This window comes from Micrasema longulum, unplaced genomic scaffold (assembly GCF_059751315.1).
Source record: "Micrasema longulum isolate JH-2025_06_02 unplaced genomic scaffold, ASM5975131v1 h1tg000260l, whole genome shotgun sequence".
Taxonomy (NCBI): domain Eukaryota; kingdom Metazoa; phylum Arthropoda; class Insecta; order Trichoptera; family Brachycentridae; genus Micrasema; species Micrasema longulum.
This window is the reverse complement of record NW_028277464.1, coordinates 1,295,290-1,319,041: the sequence shown is the minus strand read 5'-3', so window position 1 is coordinate 1,319,041 and position 23,752 is coordinate 1,295,290.

The window sequence follows — 23,752 nt, the reverse complement described above, 5'->3', positions numbered from 1 at the left end:
ACAAGAATTTAAAACTGTACAAAGAGTTACCTGAAGAAATAGAAAGACTGAAGTATTTCATATCAATTGAACAAATATGTTTTTGATAAATTTTGATATTAACCGTAATGTTATTAAAATATGTTATAAGTTCTTAAAATGTTGTTAACTACATAACTTAATAAAGCAAAACTGAAATCTAACGAGCAAGACATGGAATCCATAAGTAAGCACATGTTATTTGATTAAATAATATTTGACGTGAAAATTAAAACAAAGGTTGCATAATAAAAGCTTTTTTTTATATAAATACAAACGTCTGTTGTAAAATTGATAAATAACCACAAAAAAACTGGAAACTTGATATTTCCGACCGTACTCAAAATAAACCCATAATAAGAGGAAATTCGGCATGTTATAAAAAAATATTGCAGTCATTATATTAATGGACTAGTTCAATTTATTGATGTTTAATAAGTATGGACCGCGGTTACACAATTTCAAATGACGTTTCCAGCCCTTTTCACATAAAAAGTAATAATATTACGGAGCAAGTTTGTAGTTTATGTTAACGATTTTATAAAATTTACATATGTTAACGATTTTATAAAATTTACAGTTTTGCGTGTGTCGAGGTTGAATATATCCACTGGTCGCCATTACAGTAATAATTATACGGCCGGTTGATATATTTTAGGCGGGAAGTGTCCGTAAATGTTTTTCCCGCCCTAAAAACGCGCGAACTAGCCGCTTTTTCCCGCGAATTTCCCGACGCTAAATAACGAAGTTGAATTTAAACCATTCTAAATTTGAACACTTCAGTTAAAAACAGATGAATCGTCTGGCGCTTAAAATCGGTAATGTGGTAGTTATACAAAAATTCTACAAAAAAACTCGAAAAATCTCTCGTCAGATAGGAATATTAAAGCAGAAAAATACTATTTGTGTTAGCAATGGTTTGCTTGTCCGCCTCGTGGTGTAGTGGTCAGCGCGTTTGCTTACCATTCAAAAAGTCTCGAGTTTGATTTCCGACATGGTTGACATGTTTTTAAAAATTTAAATAGGTGTTTTTACACTAGAATATTCGAAGACTGGCACATTTTACCCTCATGTAACAAAAATGATCAAGATAGGATGCGGATGGTGTACTAATGCAGTGCCCTATGCACCATTAGGTGCGGGAAGAGATATGGTAACGATGATATCGGCAATATGAACATGAGGAAGAATGACACTATCCGACATAAGTCTTCCATATTATTTGCCAAACTCAAAGTGAAAAGGGCAATTAAATCAATAGAATTGAATTAAATTCAAATCACGGTTATTCCTTTGAGTCGGGGGTGTTCATTAAAATATAAACGGATTTAAGATATTTTACAATAGTACCTACGAAAATTTACAAACGGCGAGTTAATTTTTTAATTACTGGAACCCCTATGTACGTCTCTATTTTTTTGTATACGTCGGTAATCAGCATTACACACAAAAGTTAGTTTTTAACTTTGACAGCTGGATTCTGGCGGGTTTATTTGTTTTGGAGCTAATTCCTATCATACATAAAAAATATTTATTTAAAGCAAGCTTTAAATATATTTCAGAACAATTAGGTTAATTAGATTTAATAAACAAACATTGTGAGATAATAACGTATTTTTAATGGATTTTGTTGGTAGACGATCATTAAACCTAAGTCGGGTTAAACAGGGTTCGGCATTCCGACTCTAAAAGATAGATAATATTTATATTTCTAAATAAAATAAAAACTTGTCGCTATTCCATAAAATGAAAAATCTGAATATAAAAATTAATTGCCGTTAAATCTTATAATTAAATTTTAAAACAATCGGGAATTTTATGGAAAACACTCGAATAGGACTGCGGCGTTCCGAATATTGTGACTTAATTGGGGGCATAACAATATTAAAAAATCAGAACAGTAACAGCTTATTGAACAACACGAATAAGTTAACAGTTTTCCGAAAGGACTTGAATTTTCGTTGCAAAACATTATCAAACATTCATTGTTTTTTTACACTATTTTCTCATACAAAATACTATGCCAGAGGTTTATTCGTTACCCAAGTTACTTCGGCCCCTCGGCGTGTTTAATTCTGATTCAGTTGCCAGATAGCTTTGAAGGCGTGTGAGGTCGCATCTTTTCGCTTCAAAAATTTCATTGAACCATATCGATTACTTCTTAAAATGTCCATAATATTTTAATTATTTTCATTTTAATTTGTATTTTTTACCTTTCATCGAATAATAACAATAAACTACTTGAACTGATTTCCTTCTAAAATTAAAAAAAAACCTTTAAACCCTATTATTTCTTACCTTGTTATTTATAATTATTTTATTTTTCTTCTTCATAATTTTAATTTTTAAACATTTTTTCAAAGCAATTATTTGTTCTTCTTTATAAATTTACTGACTTTTTGTTTAATGTACATTTTTTATACAGGTAAATATTTGTATTATTTTCGACGAGTGTAATATTTTTTTAATTGCTACTTTTTACTAATGCATACTTTTTTGAGGTTTTTATTTTTTATTTTGATTTAGCAGTTTTTTGTTGTAACTTTAAAATCTTTTATTAAACTTATTTAAAGGTTTTATGAACCGAAGAAGAAAACCGTTTTAATGATTTTAAATTTATTTTATTTGACTTCAATTTGAAAGTGACTGTACCATTATACACATCAAAATAAAGGTTTTTGAAATGCCGAACCATTTTTTTCTTTCCTCCCCTAGCAATAGATGTATACTTCTGTGTAATCTGTTGAATTCTAATAATCATCATAGTAATCAAATGAATTTTTAGAAAAGAGGTAACTTTTTATATTCCAAGAAATGTACCACATAATGAATAGTGTAATTATTAACCTCGGTAATGCCCACCCATTATGACGGTCTCCTAAAAAATAAATCCATAAGCACCGGAAATTTAATTTGCTATAGAAACCCCGTACCAATCATTTTTTGAACCATAATAAACCTGTCTAACATTATCGATGTAGGTTTTATCTGTGTAAGTTGTATGTAATGAGCAATGTAAATTGGAATATTTTGATGGAAAATTATTGTTTATTTCTTTTTATTATTTATTTCTATTAGTTTGACTAGTTTGTTTTGTAATTCTAGCCGTGTTTCAAGGAATATGTAAAATACCTCATTTTCTCCCGAACCTTATTCTCTTTCCCGAGTGCCCACTTTCACCGAAATATTTACATGAATATAAAAAAAAAGTCACCAAGCAACCTCTTCTTTATTTTAACCTACCTGTCCAACGATACTCCACACTGCGCTGGTGAGGTGCGCGAAAACATTGTCATCCCTCAATTTTATGTATAATTACTCACGTATTTATCCATATTGTTTTTTCATAATTTTACCAAACCATTTAATGGTGGTTAACATCAACCTGCCTGTGAAATTTCATAGGAATCGATGAAAATGTTGTTATAAAGCTGTGACATACGAATGGATGGACGAACATAACGATATAACAAATGTTCCGTTTTTGCTACCAAACCCTAAAATGTGAAATTTGAATTAAATTTAATTGAATTAAACACCCCTAAAAACCCGGAAAATTAAACCTATCTTCATTTTATCAAAACTCAAAATTAAATTTGAAAAGAAATAAAAAAAATATATAAATAGCAACTTACATAACAATTCTTTGAAGTAGAAGAGTTTGTTCGTGTATCGTGCCGTGCCGTAATCCTGAAGTTATCAGTATGTGAGTGTGCCGCCTACCACTCTATGTGTAGTGTCAAACACCTAAATACGAGTATCGGCCGCGGGAGTTCCAAACCTTAATAGAAAAAAAAAACGTTAAATAGTTTCTAAAGTATAAAAGATAAAAAACATTAAAAATACCAATAACTTTCTTATAATTTCTTCGGAACACACATAGTAAACAAAAAATTGGGAAAGGAATGAATTTATGCCTGAAAGGGTTACTGAAATTGTATTTATTAAACTTTAATTCGTTTGTTGATAAGAACATTGCTTTTACGTATGAGTGACACCGATAGGAAAACTCACGGTCTTCAAAACGGTTTCCGGATATGTGGAGGAAGCGCTTTTAACGAGAAAAATGCTATGAAGTTTATCAAGATTCAAAGATATTAAAAAGAAACGAGGAAGCTTTATGAAAACAGATTATGAAAGTCTAGGCGTCTAAAGTGCTAACTTGTCATAAGCTGGTTTAAGTGCATTTTTTCACTGTATTGAGCTCCTGGTTTTTTTAACACGTTAGACACTGATATAAAGACGTCTGCCAGTAGCAATGCTTAGGAGACGATGCTGAGCAGGTGGGTAAAAAGTTGACGTTTTAATGCGCGAATTCTTTCTTTGACATTATTTTATTTTATTTTTTTAATTTATAAATTTATTGCAAATATAAATATTTACTTCTAGGGAATCCATATAAAACTAGTGAAAAGAAAATGAATACGGAGCGTTTTCTGGTATATTTTGTTTGTTTAATTTTGATTAGATCGCTATTTTTAAAGATTTATATTTTGATATTTATATTTATGTTTCAACTATTATTTCAATTTTACAAATTATTGATTTTAATTTTAATGGCTCTCTCCAAACCAAAACCAAAGTGTTTCCATTCCAATTTTAATAACAAGACAATAATCGTAAATTAAGTGCAATATATTAAAATAAAATGATAATTTTGAATAATAATAACAAAAAATATTTGTTTTTATCCACCACTTTATTTTTTATAATTTAATAAACAGCTAGCAACCAAAATAAAGTTGTACATTAAAAAACAAACTCCACAAACTTGCCATTTTAAGACAGAATTGTTACCAAATAAATAAAGATAAAATCAATTTATAATAAATATAAAAGGCATAAAAGGATTCAGTAGATTTTAATTTAAAATTAAAGTGATGTCTAGAGACGTTGAATCAACTTGAATAAAAATAATCTAAATAACTCACACGATTTGCAGCCACTTGTGTTACAGCTATGTAATTCCCTCCATTTTTGACGCTTAGCTCGCCCGGAATAAAACGCTTAGAAATTGGACTTTACTAGACGTCATAGAAAAAGCTAATAGAAAGGTGGCGTAAATTTTTATCAAAGTGGGCATCGTTCTGTCTACTAACGTCACTCGTCACAACGTTTGTATGAGGAGAAAACAATGCCGACTGAATATAATTAAGGGGAAAAGTTAGTCGCCTGTCAAATCATGCTGTTCTTAGCATTATTTGTGGGATAGATTTTCCCAAAGAATGAAGAGCGTGACGCTGACGTTTTCTTAACAGTTTTCTTATAAGTGGTAAAAAAATCTCTTGAGATTTGACTGAAGTCTGCATATAAGTAGATTATCTTTATAACTAAATACATAATGTCATGCAATTAATCAATAGCGGGCATATTATACAATATACATACGATACATATACCTTCTAAGTGCGTTTAGTTAATGTTAATCTGGAAACAGTGCGCTTGACTTCATTCAAAGGATCAACAGTCCTACCAAATGAACTTGTCTAGGTAATTTTGTTATGAAACTAATTACAGACGATCTAAACCAAGTTAGGGTTATCGCAGGAACTCTCACAGGGCTCTACAGATATAACAAACACCTTGCTAAAATTAATATCCTGGATACTTCTAGATGTAGGTTCTGCAGTGCAGATGGTGAAACGCCTTTACACATATTATGTAAATGATGATGATGCTTTTCAACACAAAAGAAGCTGGATACCGAAGGTGTTCGGAGAATCATTGGTTAAACTTGAGCATGTGAAACATCTCGCCCCCCACCTAATAGCATGATACCAAAGAAATGAGATAATAAATATAAGCACAGCACAAAGAAGACAAAATAATAGATTAAGAGAATACACCTTATACAAATTTATCTCTATTCTTTTTCAACAATATTTTGAGTTTGTCCAAATTTTTGTTGACAAGGACTGGATTTAACTCCCTGGGGAGCTGTTTATATTAACATATTACAACAGAGATGAAGAACATTTAAGAGAAGGTAATATGGAAGTCTAGGCATCTACAGGGCTTATGACCTGTCAATAGCTGGTTTAAGTGGCCACTTTACACACTGTGTAACATTCACCATTTTGCCTATATTTGAACATCTATATACCTTCAATTCTTTCATCAGTTGATGTTTGTGAAGTTAAAGAGCTGAAACCTTTATTTATGCGGGTGAGATTCATCTAATTGAATTATTTCACCTACATACCAGGCAACGCCTGAAAATATTATTTTTTCAGTTTCTATACTTCTTCATGGACCAGGTAATTTATCAACAATATTTTGAGTTTGTCCAAATTTTTGTAGACTGGGACTGGATTCAACTCCCTGGGGAGCTGTTTATATTAACATATTACAACAGAGATGAAGAACATTTAAGAGAAGCAGAATGGTGAATATTACACAGTGTGTAAAGTCGCCACTTACTTGACAGGTCATAAGCCCTGTAGATGCCTTGACTTCCATATTACCTTCTCTTAAATGTTCTTCATCTCTGTTTTAATATGTCTATTTTTTTTTGTAAAAAAAAAGTTTTTCTCGTAAATACAAGTCAGAATATTGAAAAAGATTATTTTGTTTAATATATTTAATATCACTCTTGTTGTCCTGTTCTGTATAGCTTCAGAACAAATATGTGAATTAAAAGCTGTTTCAACACTACAATATTTTTTTGTCTCTAAACTGGCTAATGAATTGTAAGATTAATCACCTAACTTTCATGTAACAAATAACGGTATTTGGACTTATTAATTAACTATACCGCACAATTACCTTTGACAATATACATAACATTATAAAAATTAAGTTACATGAAAAGAAACAACCTATAAACGTGAATTAATTACAAGAAAAAAATACAAATTTAAAAACCATTTCAAAAAATTAAAACGTTTTTAATAAATAAATTTATGTATAAATATATTGAAATTCTGTATAAAAATTACATATTTTAATTTTATATTTAACGTTTCTTCCTCTCCAATAGACCAAGATTCTTGTATTTATATGAGAAAAGGTCAGCGTACAAAATACAAGTAAAAATAATAAGTAATTAGTGCCTTTTATAAATCTTTAGAATCCTAAAATATTTTTTAAAACATGGTTTGAATTCACAGAGACTCGAGTTAAAAATTAATGTCAAAATGAGAGGTGCATTTATTCTCTAGTCTATGAATATGCATACCTACGTAGTACAGGTGAGTGAAAAAGATAGTTGGTTTGAGAAAGGTGACAATAAATTAGCGCATTTTGCCCAGCTCTAAGTCATAATGGCGAGCGTTTTGCGGTCACTATGAACAAAACATTTGTTATGTATTTGGTTAATTCATATAACACATTAAAATATCTTTACACATCTCTAGTTAGAAGCCAACTAGATTATAATTCTCCAATATGGTCTCCTTATCAAATCATTTTCTCAGATTCTATTGAGAGAATTCATTCTACAATATTTTATTGTCAAAATTCTCGAACGGTAGCTCAATATAACTCACCTATCGTTAGATTACAGAATACCGGGAATGAATATGCATCACATTTTGATATATTTAGTTTATCTCTGCCTAACTTAAAAAATAAAGTGACCAACATATTTTTATCAAAAAGAGCAAATCATCTTCAGAAGATTGGGTTGGAATAGTTATAATTTGATTGATTAATGTATTTTGTTATTGTATAATTTCTTTAAAATATATATGTATTTCAAGTAATTAATAATGTGTACAGTACGAGTATATTAATATTTCATACTCGATTTTTTAAAAATATTTTTATTTTTAAGCACTCTTTATACCACATATATGTGAATGGCAGAAATTCCGTATATAAATGAATAAATAAATAAATAAATATAGTGCCATTTTTGTGAAAATCACCTCAAGTGCGCTGTACAATAAATAAATATCCCAGCACATCTTGCAACTACAGAACGCATGGACGATCGGGATTCTAGTTCCTCGTCTCCAATTATGATATATTACAATTCTGATATATGGGAGCTAGATTACAGCACGTCTTGCGGCTACAGAGCGCATAGACATTAAGTAATCTGGCCCCTATTTACATTTTTTATTTTTATTTTATGTGACAATGAAGTTCAGAGTTTAAGTGATATTTTAAAAAACGAAATAAAAAAGATATTTATTAAAATAGAAGTTAGATTACAAGTCTTGCAGTTACTGAACGCATGGACGGTTGGAATTTTAGATCCCATTTACCAAATTTAGATATTTAATAGTTGATAACATTTACCTATTGAAGCAGCTCCTATTATTGTGGATAATGTATAAAGCGCCATTTTTGTGAAAATCACCTCAAAGGCGCTTTGCAATACCCCAACACGTCTTGCAGCTACATAGCGCATTGACGGTTAGGATTCGAGTTCCTCGTTTAAAATTATAATTTAATCCAATAACAGATAACAGATAGGAGCTAGATTACATCATGTCTTGCTGCTACAGAGCAAGTTCAACGCGCCATGCCACGCCGTAAAATACTCGCAACTATGGCCAAGCACTATGTGTTGGTATGTCAATGTTTATTAAATCCAGGAGCTCACAACATTCGAATTTCACGCCGAGTGTTTTACGGCGCGGGCGCCGCGCGCGTTTCAAGGTCTGACCACATAGTTTGCGGGGAAGTCAAACCAGCCCGTGCAGCGTCGCGTGCGCCGCGCTGCAAATGCAAATGCTCGCCACTGAGGCTATACGCTCTACATTGAATGATATTATATTAAATGAGAAATGGAGAAATGGGAATAAAAAGAACAAATATATTCAATGTGCAAAAGACTAAGAAAATTATTCCACATATTTTTAAAGCTTAAAGGTATCTTATCGACGGGTCAATTGAAGACAGTTTATTATGCGCTAGTACAGTCAATCATTCAAAATGCAATAGTTGGATGGGGAGGGGCTTTTACGCTCATCTTAGACCCTTAAATGTTCTTCAGAAATAAATTATTAAAATTATACTATATAAACCATCTTTGTTCTCAACTACCGAACTGTTCAAAGAATATAATATTTTAAGAGTGGAAGATATCTACGGAAAGTGTTGTATGCTCCAGGTGCATAAGGAGAGCCTCCCATCGGACCGTATTACGGAAAGGTTAAGAACAGGATGCCTCGCTCTACGGAGAATTAAAACTACCACGGCCAAACATCATTATACTTATATAGAACGGAAGTTTTTCAATAATTTACCACAAAATCTACGTCAAGAGATAAATTACGGAAAAATTAAGAAAAAAAAAAAAAAAGCTTCCTAACATAATTAATATTAACTGTATTTTGAAAATAAAAATGTATGTATAACATGTGCCTGTGTATTTTCAATTTATAAATTTGTGTTTTTTTTTACTTGTAAATTAAACCATTGTAAAAATTGAGTATAAAGTTTTCTCAATTTTTACAATGGTTTAATTTTTTAATTATTTTATCATTTTGATTTGCTATTTTTTTGTTTCTTTTTTAAAATATTTTGTAAACTTGCCAAACACAAGAACCAGACTTTTTTTTGGCAAGTTCGACCTTAATTGCTCCCTTTTTTTACTGCAAGTTTTGTTTTTTTACGCTAATAAAAGTTAAAGGTTATTGAAAAAAAAAATTAAAAAAATCGCTGCATTTGTAGTACCAATATGCCAGGGGCGAACCATGTATAGAAGCGATTATGCGCAGCTTACCATTATATTTGACTGACCATAATAATGTTTTACCATAACTTTATTTACAGGAAAACGAATAAATAATAAATTTTTATTTTAAATCATTTCCACCGTTTGTATTTTTATCATTATATTAATATTGATAAAGCGCGCTCAGTACCTGCGGTGAGACAAGAAACTAGCCGATTATTCCAGCTTATTTTTTCATACAAATAATTAACCCTAGTGCGGGTTTTTTCTCCTAGATTTAACTTGCAGATTACACAAATTATTTGAAGATCGTTGATTTGGAAAACAGTATTTCAAACAAGATTTCTTAAGGGCTATTTTTCTTTGAGATGGTACTTTTGACATAAGACCATAATTACTTTCACGCGTCATATTGCAGGACATATGGCACTCGATGCGGTCGTTTTTAGCACTATTAATTTCTAGAACAATTGGGCCAGTTGACATTTTAATTTAATTCCTAATATCGAATGAATTCATAGTGCTATTTTTTGTTTATTTTTTAATGAGTTGCGTATTAAAGTAATGGATAATATATATCTATATATATAATATAATATATCACGAAGTTACGTCGATTGAGTTGATTTCATAGATGAGAGTTGTTGTATCACACAGAACCACAGAAAAATATGAATTTATAGTAAATATTACTTACATTATATTATATACCTTCTATGTAGGTACAAATATATGATATTTTTTTATAGCTTACCTGTAAATAAAATCACTATTCGCCACTGCAATATAGAGCCTTATGCACTACTGGGTGCGGATATGAAAATATTGTTGATGATGTTGATATATTTTTTTGTACGCATTCCGTATTGGACAATTTTCTGTTAAACTTTGCGGTGAAAATGGAATGAACTACCTCAAGCTTGGCGGTGGTTATTGAATTTCCGACTCGTTTAAGTCACAAATAAACTACTTGAACTTTCCAATACCTAATTTGTAGCGGAAGCATCTACCGCCATACTAACGGAGCTAGATCGGAGTAACGACTCAGCACAATCCACTTTCTGTAATAAAATAATTCCATTAAAATAAGTACAGAACTATGTAGGAATGATGACGAAGCGATTTTAAAGCGCTCGATGAGAGAACATCAGGATTATAAATGTTTGATTTGATTGGGAGATAATAATTGCGAACTTTCTAACAAAAGCTTAAAATATAAAGAAGATGGCAAGAATTAATTACGTTTATTTTTTTTCATCTTTTTGCTATCCCTTTTATATTTTTGTTCCAGATTATTTTTTTAAACGACTTTTTTATTAAAATAACCACTAAAATCAAAACATGTGAGAGAAGAAAATATGGAAGTATAGGCATTTATTTATTCAACACTTTAAATACATATACAATATTTATACATATAATAATTATACCTTTAACTTAATTTTAATTTTTACTTTTCATTTTAACTTTAACTTTTACTTTTGATTTTAATTTTAACTTTTGATTCCCACTCTTAATTAATACTTACTTACATCTACTACCTGCATCTAATAATTTATTGTTGGTTGTGATTTTTTACAAATAAAATTTAAATGTTCATGGAAACAGAGAGAGAGGGAGGAAAGTAGAGTAGCTATATAATGTCTTCTCCATTTTATGTACTTTTTATGTAAAATTTTTATTTTTACTTTTTTAGAATTCATTATTTTTCCCCTCTCCTCCTGCATTCATGATAAATTAGTGTGAAATCTGTAATTGGTCAAACTTTTTTTAAATTGTTCTTTTGTACCTTGTTTTATATAAAGACTGTATGATTTCTTTAATAATTAAATAAGGGCGGGCATATTGTCTTAAGGCATTTTTTTCGTACCTACCTACCTAAACCGTTCAGTTTGAGAAAATAACACATACATGGACATATTAAATCTTACAATTTTATACAAAAATTAAAAACAAAGATTAACAAAAAATATATATGTAAAAAATAATACTTAACTACAAATATAAAAAAAAAAAAAACACTACACTATGAAGAGAGGAGAGGGGATGGGAATGAAACAAGAAGGATAAAGGAATAATTTAAATATTTAGATAGTGACATTTCAATCTAGATTTAAATGTAAATAAAGAGGGGACGTCTCTAACATTAGTGGGTAGATTATTTTACAATCGAGCGGCTACTACTGTGAACAAGGAGGCAAGAAAATTAGAGCGGTGACAGAGTATTGAAAAGTTCTCTCGTTACTGAACGAAGAGATAGTCCGTGTTGTGAATGAGGTTGGAAGAGCTCTCTCAGATAAACAGGCGAAGTGGAATTATTTAAAATATTGTAAAAAAGTGATAGAATGTGAATGTTTAATCTATGCCTGATACTGAGCCAGTGTATTTCCGTGCGATACTCGGTTATGTGGTCAAATTTGCGAAGATCAAAGATAAAACGTCTACAAATATTCTGCAATCGTTCTAACTTATCAAGTAATTCAGAGTTAGCATCTGGATAACATACATCCACATAGTCAAGGAGACTTTACAAGGCTTTAGTGAAGTTAAAGAGTTTATTTTCATATTGTGAGCTTGAAATTCAGGAGAACGTTAGCTTCATTGATGGTTTTACATAAAAATTACAGACGAAAATTACACTGGCTTTTTCGCACCAAAGCCAAAAATGCTGAAGTTTTGCAATGAAAGGTCAAAAAACTGCTCGCTTGATGTGTTCCTACACCGAGAAAGAGTTATTTAAAAAATAAATAATTAGCTCACTTTTCGAAAGATGAAACTCACGGAGAGGACAATAATGTCTCGTCTTTAGTCACTCTGATTTCATAATTATTTCTTTGTTTATTTTTTTATAATATTACGTTGTTTACATTATGATAACTTATGTGCTGATCATACTCTTCATTCAATGAAATTTTTAAGTACATATTATTAATATTTAAAGCATTAACTTTGTGGTCAAATATTTTACTAAATTTTATTAAATATTTGTGTATAACCACTTTTCGACTTTTCTATGTCTACTAGTTTCGAGAAGTACCCATTTCTTCACCAGGACACCAATTAAACCAACATGCAAAACCCACTCTACACCTTCACCATAGTTGTTGCACATACATCCATAAAAAAGTCGGTAAGTTATATACAAATATTTAATAACATTTAGTAAAATGTTTGACCACAAAGTTCATGCTTTAAATATTAATAGTAAATATATTTTTTAAAGATTTATTAAATGCCTGGCCATAGTGGCGAAGCGTATGCGGCGCGGCACGCGCACGGTCAACTCAAACATAATGAGCGCTTGGGCGCAGCAAGACGGTGCATACTGCACCCATGTTGAACCCCAAACGCTTCGCCACTATGGCCAAGTACTTATGGTTTACAAGGAAGCGTTTTCAAACAATTTCTAATTAGTTCTTTTTGGCTCTTACGGTAAAAAAGGTTAAGAAAAAACGTATTTACCCATTGATCAAAAAACATGAACGCTACTTTATCCCTCATTTTCACGGTACCTACGTCCGTTTTCAGTTTAAAAAACGAACACTTTTTACGTCAAACAGACAACCGGAAGTGGGCGTCTGGCAAAGTTTCCGCTCTCCCTCGGGCCAGTTTGTACAGCCAAACAAACTTATTTGTAGGATTGAGGAGGGCGGCGCCGGAGCCACGGTCATTATTTATAGTGTTGCCGGTATCCGAAGAATACTATATTTTCTGGACGGTCGATTTTTCAAAATTTCACTTGTCAGTAATTTTTTCTACGAAAACAAATGGATTTACATAAAATAATTTAATTAATCAATTTAATCAAAAAAACATATTTTGTATTTTTTTTAAAACTTTTAATTATTACACGAATTATGTAATATTCACATTTCACTTAGTGTACTTTATAAAACGTAAATCTACTCCTTTTCTAATACTTTCTAATATATATTGGTTGCGCCGATATTACATATTTATATATTTTTATTTACAATTTTATATATATTTTATGCTACCCACACTTTAACAAAATATTCTCCTATATCCTGTACCCCTGTACCTCATAAGTACTCATTCGCCTAATAGTTAGTCAAAAATTGACCAGTGTGTCATCGACACAACCGCATCCGCTTAATCCGCGTTTCTGCGCTACCGTATACCGCTCCCGCTACCGCACCTTCGCGTAATCATTAAATAAAGAAGTGGCCTAAAGATATCTCTCGGCCTCCAGTCAACTCAACAGGATCGATCCGGAGGGTAGGAGATTATTTTGACTTATCTGCTGGGATCCAAACCCATATCCTTAATTCTTCTCACCGCATCACTCCGCAAGGCCACACGACACCGCCATACATTAAGTAAGAGATGCTGTAAGAGGTGCCGATTTCCCGCTCAGCTTTGCCAAAAGGCAAATAAAAAGCAGGACCCTTCAACCCTGGAACAATCGTTATTTGAGTGAGACTACCAGAAGTAAAACTAAAATGTTTTTCCCTACCATTTTCCATGCTTATAATTTAAAGAGAATGCAGATTGTTGGCTATGAGCTCACCCAGGTGCTAACGGGTCATGGTGGGTTCATGAGTTACCTGCATCGTTTCAAGCTCTCTGAGATCGACAGCTACCCATGCGACGATGAAACTCCTCAAGATATCTCTCACTTGTTGATGCATTGCCCCTAGCTTTCAAAGACAACAACTGGAAGCGCGATGCAAAAGCCTGGGTAAAGATCTATGCGACATCCCATCGGTGATAGATAATAAACAACTCACACGAGAGGTAGTATCATGCATGGTCAATATAGTGCAGGCAATTGGTAAAATAAACCAAAGTAGGGAACAAAATGCCCAGTACTACTCTAGTGGAATGGAAGGCCTGTTGACTACTGCCAACAGACCGGCTTCTCCTGAAGAGTTTTAAGTTGTTTTCTCTCCACATGAGCAAATGCTGAGAAGTTCCTGATTGGCCCACATTAGTATATTCCTTCTGATCCCAACAGTTTAGTTAAATTAAAAGAAATTTGATAAAAAAAAATCAACCTCTCGAAATATAAGCCGTGTAAATTATAAGCAAGGTAAATAATTAAGCAACTCCCATACAAAAAAAAATAATTAAGAGGTGCAGGTATGTTGATTGGTAACAATAAAATATATACAGATTCTGCATACCCACATGTCCTGATAAAGCTTATTCCACGATAGTCTCACATATAGTCATAATTATGTGTAGTTCACAAGAAGACAGAGCGATACTCTCTTGTCCTAGCTTTGGACCTAATTTTCCTAATGAGAATAGAAATGTACATGTCAGGACAATGAACTAAGACATTGTCTTAGAGATAGACGTACAGGCTATCTCCGCAGGATTTAGCCTACCCCTACCACCGCACGTGTAGTCGTGTATTTTTTTGTTGTTTTTTTATTTATTTATGTTTATTTTTGTTGCAATATTGATATAATTCAATGATATTATAACAAAAAAAAATATAAACCTAACACAGCACCAATTATGTAAACAATACAATATATAATCCAATTTCCGATCAGGACAACAAAATGTGACGAGAATATGTACAACACGTGACTCTGTTTGTATTGGTATCTCCATTATTGTGAATAAGGAGTGTGGCTTATGGAGTGATGTGTGTGAAATGTGGTGTTTGTTTTATATGTATAGTAGATTTAGTATATTTTGATATTGTTTTTTACCTTTATCATATATTTTTTTAGATGAGACGCATTTTCGCATCGTTCCGCGGTTGAAGTACGGTCGAATTGTCTCATTATCCTGTCCTGCCCGGCCGAGACTTTTCACGGAGCTGTGACAGGATAATATTTGCCAGTTTATTGTATTGTTCCCGCGTTTTTTTTTTTTTTTTTTTCACATGAGCATTCTTCTAAACAATTTTTTCAATTCCCGCCAAACTGCAAAAGCAGTTTTTTTGCAGGGATTTCTCTCTTTAAACATTTTGGCAACACAATATAATAATGTTTACATAAAATATTTTTAAAAAATCTTAAAAATATCAATAAAATAAAAGTTTAAAAAAATTAAATGCAAGTAAATCAAGTCTTTTTTTATAACAAAATATATAAAAAATAATAAACAAACACTTCTTTTGACACTGTTTTAAATTGTTTGGTTTCCCCATTTTTTTATAATTTTTTTTTTTACACTCTAAACTTTGAATTTAAGAAAAAGATTTTTAAAACCAATTTTACTTTGTTTTTATTCATATCACTATTCTTTATTTCGTCCGAGAGTCTCTTTACTATGCGAGGGAGTATATACGCCCTGGTCCTCTCTCCATACGCATTTATGGCTCTTCTTTCTATGAAATTTCCTCTCGCTTTTTGGCGCGTTTCATGCTTATGTGATATTGGCGTTTTATAGAAATCCATGAAGTCCTCTGTTACCAGGCGATAGTATATCATATTCTGTACCGTCAAAACTTTACACATCGGGAAAAGATTTTCGTAGTCATTTTGACAAGTTATAACGTTGGTTTTACTTGCTAACATTTTAAGGAATCGAATTTGTAATTTTTTTATCCTATGTGTATACGTTGTAAATGTTAGCCCGTAACAACTCACTCCATATGATATAATTGACTCAACCAACGCATGCTATAAACAGTACAAGGTGGCCCGCGGAACACAGAATTTCAAATAATTAAATTTTATAACCGCTTTTAGTTTTTGGCAAACACTTTCTACTTGTAATTTCCAATGAAAATTATTTTCGAAACAATAACTCTATTTTACAATAAACTAGTCAAAATAATCTTGGGTTTTTACTGCAAACAAAATACCATGCCGATAATAATTGGCAACGAGGATAATTTGGGCGGTGACGTGCAAGAAACCACAAAAAGGCGTTTTTTTTTTATCTGAGCCGAAATTCACAAAAAGTGAACTCGAATTACAAAGGGGTATCGGCAAAACATTGAAATATTATTATTTTTTTAGGAGCAGAGGACTGGCATACCTGTTGCAATATCTGTTGATTTTAAGCTGGTACTATTGAGGACCGTTTTTTTTCAGGAGAGGGTTTATTGTGATTAGCGTCATATCAATAAAATAGAAGAACGCTTTTTAATAGAGTTTCAATACGTTTTGTGTTGAGAAGTCGTAAGTATATGCTTTAAAAACAAACCTATTTTATACATTATACTATATAAACATGCATTTCAGTAGGCGGCCTTAATTGGTCTGGGTGTTGTGGTAACTTCCTTTCATATCCTTTCTTTTCACCCCTTGGACAAGCCCCTACAATAAAGGCTTAGCAAGTTATTAAAAAAAAAAAACATTTATAATATCAACGCGCTTTATTGTATTATGCTAGTCGATTGATATTTAGTAACATTTTGTATGCGTTTTTATTATTATTTTTAACTCTTTTATATTAAAAAATACGCGTTTTATATACTGTATAGAGAAAATAATGATCTGGTCATAAATAAAATTACATGGGCTAAAAAAAACTCTTGATACAATGATGAATATTCAAAATAGGGTTTATAGTTCATTTTTTGTTCACTCTACCGATAAGTTTATGGCACTGTAAGGAAAAGTTTTCTCTGCATCTGAGTTTTGACATTCTAGATAAGGCGATGTAGGGCATTTAAGAAAAATGGTCCTTCTCTCCACTCGCTAATTTTCCCAAAGCAAGGGGTCTTCTTTATGTTTTTGTTACCTTCGTGAGAAATGTTTAACCTCAGAGGATCATACGAGAAGGGTTAACGTACCATTTATTTAGTGTTAAAAAGACGCGTCAGTTTAGCACTTATGGTCACGGTTTTTGATTTCCAAGTCTGGGAATATACTACATAATCAAGAAAAAAAAGCAAAAGTATTTATATTTAAAAAAAATTATTTGAAAAAAAATATTTATTCACGCAACAAAAAAATAATAATAAGAAAAGTACCTAGTAAAAATAAAATATAAACAAAATAAGAAAGAAATGAAAAAATAACAAAGATGTTTTCAGTAAGAGATAATAAATGTTTTACATAAATAACAAATAATTTATTTAAAAGATACTGTTATTCTGTATATTTGTTTATGTTTGTAACTAAATTTGTAAAACTTTTATTTCAGTATTTATTTCTAATTATTATTTTATGTTATCTTCGGAATTTTATTATTTATTATCCATAATTTGTTTTTCTGGGTTGTTGTTCTATTGCATCACATGTTATTATAATTTAATTAATTTTACTACTTGAATTTTTAATAGATTGATACAACCAAAACTCTTTACTGCTCACTAGTTTGACCCTATCTAGAATATGCTTCACTAATTTGGTCTCCATTCCAAAGGACTCATACTGACCATATCGAGTCTGTTCATGACCACTTTCTAACAAAAGTGCTCGGATTGCAAAGAGGTAAATTATTCCTATTTGAAATAGAGCAATCTCTTAATTTGTCTTTATTGGAGAAACGTAGAACTGAAATGGACCTTATATGCATTTCCAAAATACTTAATACTATTGGTGATGTTATATCTCTGTTGCGCTGAATTTCTTTTCATGTTCACAACCATGTTGCCAGAAGTCAAAATATGCTATTTATCAAATCTTCTAAGAGCTACTTTTGTTTTTATGCCCCAATGTCCAGAATGCGTGGATTAGTCAATTCGTCACACAACTTGGAATTCTTTGAGATAAATCTTCCGGATTTTCTTAGATTTCTTTGCCACTAAAACCGTGTGGGAAGAAGATGGATTAGCATAGTTTAGCTCGAAGTCTTATATGTTTATCGTGTTTATGAATATATTGTATACCGCTATTTTATTGCCCTTGTTTGTCTTCGCTCTATAATTTTATGTTATTTTTTCAGTTTCTTGTGCATATGTTCCTTAATAAAACTGCTGTGATTGGCTTTGGCCGTATATATAATGAATAAATAAAAACATACCCGTATTATTGTATTCACTTCGCCTTGCCTGGAATTCTGAGTCTGCCCTGAGTCTTAGTTTTTTCAAGGTCTCGCAATAATTTTCCGAATTTATTGTGGTCCCTCGAGTCATATACTCAACAAGCAGTACGGTTTACCAAATTCCTCCTCGGACTGGCGGCAGACTTCTTTGAAGCTGGATTCCAAAAGTGGATTAGTCGTCAATAAAAATGCGTTAAAAAATCTGGTGATTATGTTGAAAAATAGTAAAGAAATTAAGCTTTCCAATGATGTATTTTTCAGTTCAAATAAAAAATGCCTTAAACCTGAAAAAAAATATTCAGAATCTTATTTTTTACACAATCCTCGTATAATGTATATTGTTATTGTAAATGCACAGTAGGGATATAAATAAATAAATGTTTAAAAACATTTTATTTTATTTTTTATTTAATTTATTATTAATTTTTCACAACAATAAGGCTTTTACACAAACGGAAGTTATATAAAACATGAGTATATTATAAAGATTATATTCCATCTCGCCTTATTTAAGCAGCGCGTATTTAAGAACGGGTTCGAATAATATTTTTTGGTACGTCAAAATTTGAGTATGGCAATACCGTGAAATAAAATAAAAAACCAAAGGCCGCTCGTGACAGGTGACATTCGTAAATAAACGTGTAACTTAACAAAAGCTAAAATGTAGTTTGTTATATCGTGGGAGCATCGCCTTACGGCATGTAAGTACTATGTAATTGAATTTGTAATCGTATTGTCGTTTCGATTTGCCAGAACACGGAATCTAATGATGTATTTTTGTCCAGAATTAGGCTCCCGGAAAACCCCATTTTATTTTTTCATACTAAAAATTTATGGTTTATTACCATCTTTATAATGGATTATCATTACATCAGTCTAAATCTTTAAAAAAAAAATGTCGGTCTGAGTTTTATTAAAAGGAATGACGCGGTCAGCTGTGGCTTGCGCTATGATGTTACCCGGATGTACCTTTAAAAACTGTAACCTTTCACAAAATACTACGGCTATTTGACACAACAAAAAAAACTTTGAATGTCAACAAAGAAGATTTTAAGTATTTAACGTGGATGATTGGTGTCAAAAATCAAATATTTAATGTATATATTTATTTTAAATTTAATTTCCAAATCATTTGCAATTTGGACTTCTAAATTTTTTATATTACCTAGGTAAATGCCTAAAACTTTATAATTTTTGCTTGTAAGAATACAATTGTAATTTCAAAAAAATGCCTTTGTTATTTTGCAATTACCCGGTCTACATATTTTAATTAGCAATACACAGTGATTATTGAGGCTCCGAGATTATTTAAATTTTAAATCTTTTTGTTTATCTTGGTTTTTCACACATCTCACATCATTTACACATCTTGTGTAAATGGTCGGATATAATTATTGTCCACATTTTGGAGAAATTCTCATCTTTACTGGTTGAGTGACACTGGTGAATAGCGTATATTTTGTGACGGATTTGATCTGCATTTATTTGTTTGGCTCACTTTTTGCATTGTCTCACTACAATGCACAGAGTGAAGCTGTCAACCAATAAAGGCACCATTTAATTTTTCTATATATTTGACTTTCAATTTTTTTCGTTAATCTTTGAAATCTGTTGATACATTGAGTGTTGACATTCTCTTATTTTATCAAAATTTTGACATTTTTCACAATCCTCACAAAGGAACGCTATAATATAAACAACATAAAATTTCAAAAATACAATATAAAGAAATAAAAGATAGGAACAGTGTTAAGAAAAGTGTTTGTATAAAAATAAAAATAAAAAGATGAGTGTAAAAACAACATAAATTCAAAAAAATACAAAATATAGAACTGTGTTTGGTTGATATAAAAAAATATAATAAAAAAATAAAAATATAGGCTGTAGAAGCTGGATTAAAAAAAAAAAAAGGTAAATAAATATGGTGCAAACATATAAAAGAAATGCAGTTTAAAGGTTTAAGGCAGCTAGGTTCATAATGTTATAAAATACAATATAATCGGAATAGAAAGTTATGGAATAAATACATTGATATTTAAAATTTACAAAAGTCACGTTAAAGACATCGATGTTGTAAGCATATTGGTTCGCAAGTACAAGCATCCGCACTGCTGGTATAATCATATATTTCTTCCTATTATACAAATTACAGCGCGTCATCTCATTTACCCAAGTATGAAATATAACCATTTTTTTCTTAACTGGAATTCAGCGTAGTGTTTAATTAGTACAGTTCAGTGCCGAAATACGGCGTTTATTAGCAAACAATAAAAGTACCTAGTACAAAATAAAACAAAATGAGTTATAGACATTGAAATGAATTGCAATAAAATAATCTTAGCAGCTTCACTAGATATAAAAATACTTGTACTAAAGCTACATTTATTATGTATATATCATAATAATAATATACTTTAATAACATTTATAGTACCATATTATAAAACAAATGAAGAAATAACAAGAATAAAATAAATTAAACATTTTTGATAAAATAAAAAAATAAAAACAACGAAAAGAAAAAATGTCATATGAAATAAAATTAGAATATATTATGACAAAAAATAAATCAAATAAAATCAATAAATATTTTTTTTAAATTGGCAACTAATAATCTAAATTTCAAAAACTAATACTACTTATAAAAATAAAAATGGTAAAAAAAAATAAAAATAATATATGAATCAAATGAATGACACAGACATTCATTATTGAAGATTAAAGGAAGCATTACATTCTAGTTCTCAAAAGTTGTTGAAAAACACGAACCATTTGATGGTGCATAATTTTCACATAATATTTTTTAGTGACCGACCTTAACAAGATTTTCGGCCGAAACCGAATTTCGTCTTTTTTTATAGTTTCGGCCGAAAAGAAAATGAAAACATAGTCGTATTTAAATACGTTAAAAGTCACTCGGTAACACCCAAAATTGGGCGTTTTTATTGTTAAACCTCACGAGTTTATTACAATAAGTTTTAAATAAAATACAAATTAAAAAATATAAATTTAATGAATGAATTTGTTGCTAATTTTATTTTTTAAATATTTTAATTTGTAATGTTTAGCGCTTTTTGGTTCGTTATCATAAAAATATTTAACTTATTTAATAAACAGATTTTCTTTAAACCCTGTCACATCCGAAACCACGATGATCAGTATAAACAAGAAGACATATTGACACATTAAAATATTTTTTTAGAACGACTAAAATCTTAAAAAATAAAATACAGAAAAAAAACAAATGGTTGCTTACTTCTGCAGGGAAGAAACGAGGAGGAGGAGAGGGGAGTCTGATACACCGTCAACCGCACGACCGCACCCCCTTCCTTCTCCCCTGCAGAAGTAAGCAACCATTTGTTTTTTTAAAATTTTTATTTTTAGTAATTTTCTTCGTTCTAATTATTTTTTTTAATCTGCTAATATGTCTTCTTGCCTATACTGATCATCGTGGTTTCGGATGTGACAGGGTTTAAAGAACATTCAGTATATGACAGTTCTTCAAAGTACAACTTTAACATATTAACTTATAATGAATTACAAAAATATAATTATGAAAGATCTGAGAACTACCAACTTTAGTCAGCAAATCACAAAATTAGTCTAGCTTTTATTTTTTATGCTAGACAATGGCAATACAATAACTAATTATTTGGCTGAACAACAATCCAATATCTCTAATTGTGATCATTTTCCACTCGAGTTCAGTCGAATTCTATTCCACGCATCTCGAACGCAGGTTCCGGCTGATCTGCAGTTTCAGCCAATTTATGACCGAAACTTGTTTTATTGACCGAATCTGGTCGAAACCGAAACTTCAGTCGGTAAAAATGTTATTTTTTGGTATTAAAAAAAAAACAAATGTTACGATTGAATTCTTGTGTTCCTAAACAGCACTATGTGGTTACCGGGGTTACTTAGCACTACGTGGTTACCGGGGGTGGTTTAAAAGCAACATATTCGAATTAAAAACGTAAGTTCATTACCATGTAATAATAAATTTTTAAAATACGCTTAAATGCACTTAAAGCGCAGCGGAAACCTCTCCATAAATCACATCTTCTAGCATGTAGCCGTACGATAGTGTTTACATGTACATTCAGTGGTTTAGTTAATACATTAGGATGCTTTAGTCGAGGAAGGTTGTGGGGCGACGGAAGGGGAGAGGGTTGTACGCTTTTAGGGTTTCTTCAAAGGCTTTGCAAGCTTCTGTGAATTGTTAATGCAACCCTCTTGTCGCTCTCTGTACGTCAAAAATTAATTTGAATCATCTCTGCTCGCTAACCGCCAGGGAATCGCCAGCATTAGGGCATACCAGGCAGAATTAGACGGATGACAATGAATTTATAATAATTAATTAAACACGTAATTACTTTTTAATATTTTGAGTTTTTCTAATTAAATACTGGATTTTACCCCCTAGGGAGTCATTAAGATTAACACATTACGAGAGAGATGGAAAAAATGTTAAAGTAAAAAATATATCGACAAAAAAAAATGTAAATAAATAAATATCAATTAAATTAGTTTAACAGATTGCAACAGCGATAAAAAATATTTTTATGATGGAAATGTGAAATTTTTGGCATTTGCAGTTGGTTGGTTTAAGTGGCCACTTAACCTGTTGTGTAACATTCACCATTTCACCCATGTTTGAGCATCCACATTTCTTCGATTCTTCCAATTGTTGATTTTATGGTTAAAGTAGCCACTTAAACCAGCCAATGTTATTCGTAATAAAAAATAAAATATAACAAAATTTGTTCCTCCGTTGATATATTTGATTTAAAACTTTCTTATAATAAAATAAATAAAACTTGCAAGCCTTAGAAATAAAAAAGTGATTAAAAATCGTCGAAAAAAAAAACAAATAAAGAATATTTCTTTTGGTCCACTGCTATCTAGTTTTAAAGATCGTATCCAGCTCACATTACGCTTCCCATCATAACAATACAAAAATACTTCATATATTAGCTCCACGTGTAGAATTTAGTAAAAATGGACAAAATTAAATAGGATAGAACTCAGTTGTTAGGTGTACCCTGATAAAGAATCTTGTATAGTTTTGAAACCGGAAGGTAGAAAAATAAAATAAATAAAACAACTTTGTTTTTAACCACTAATTTTTATTTTTCACCGGCCGGTTTCAAAGCAAACAAGCTTCTTTGTCAAGGTTTACGTAACT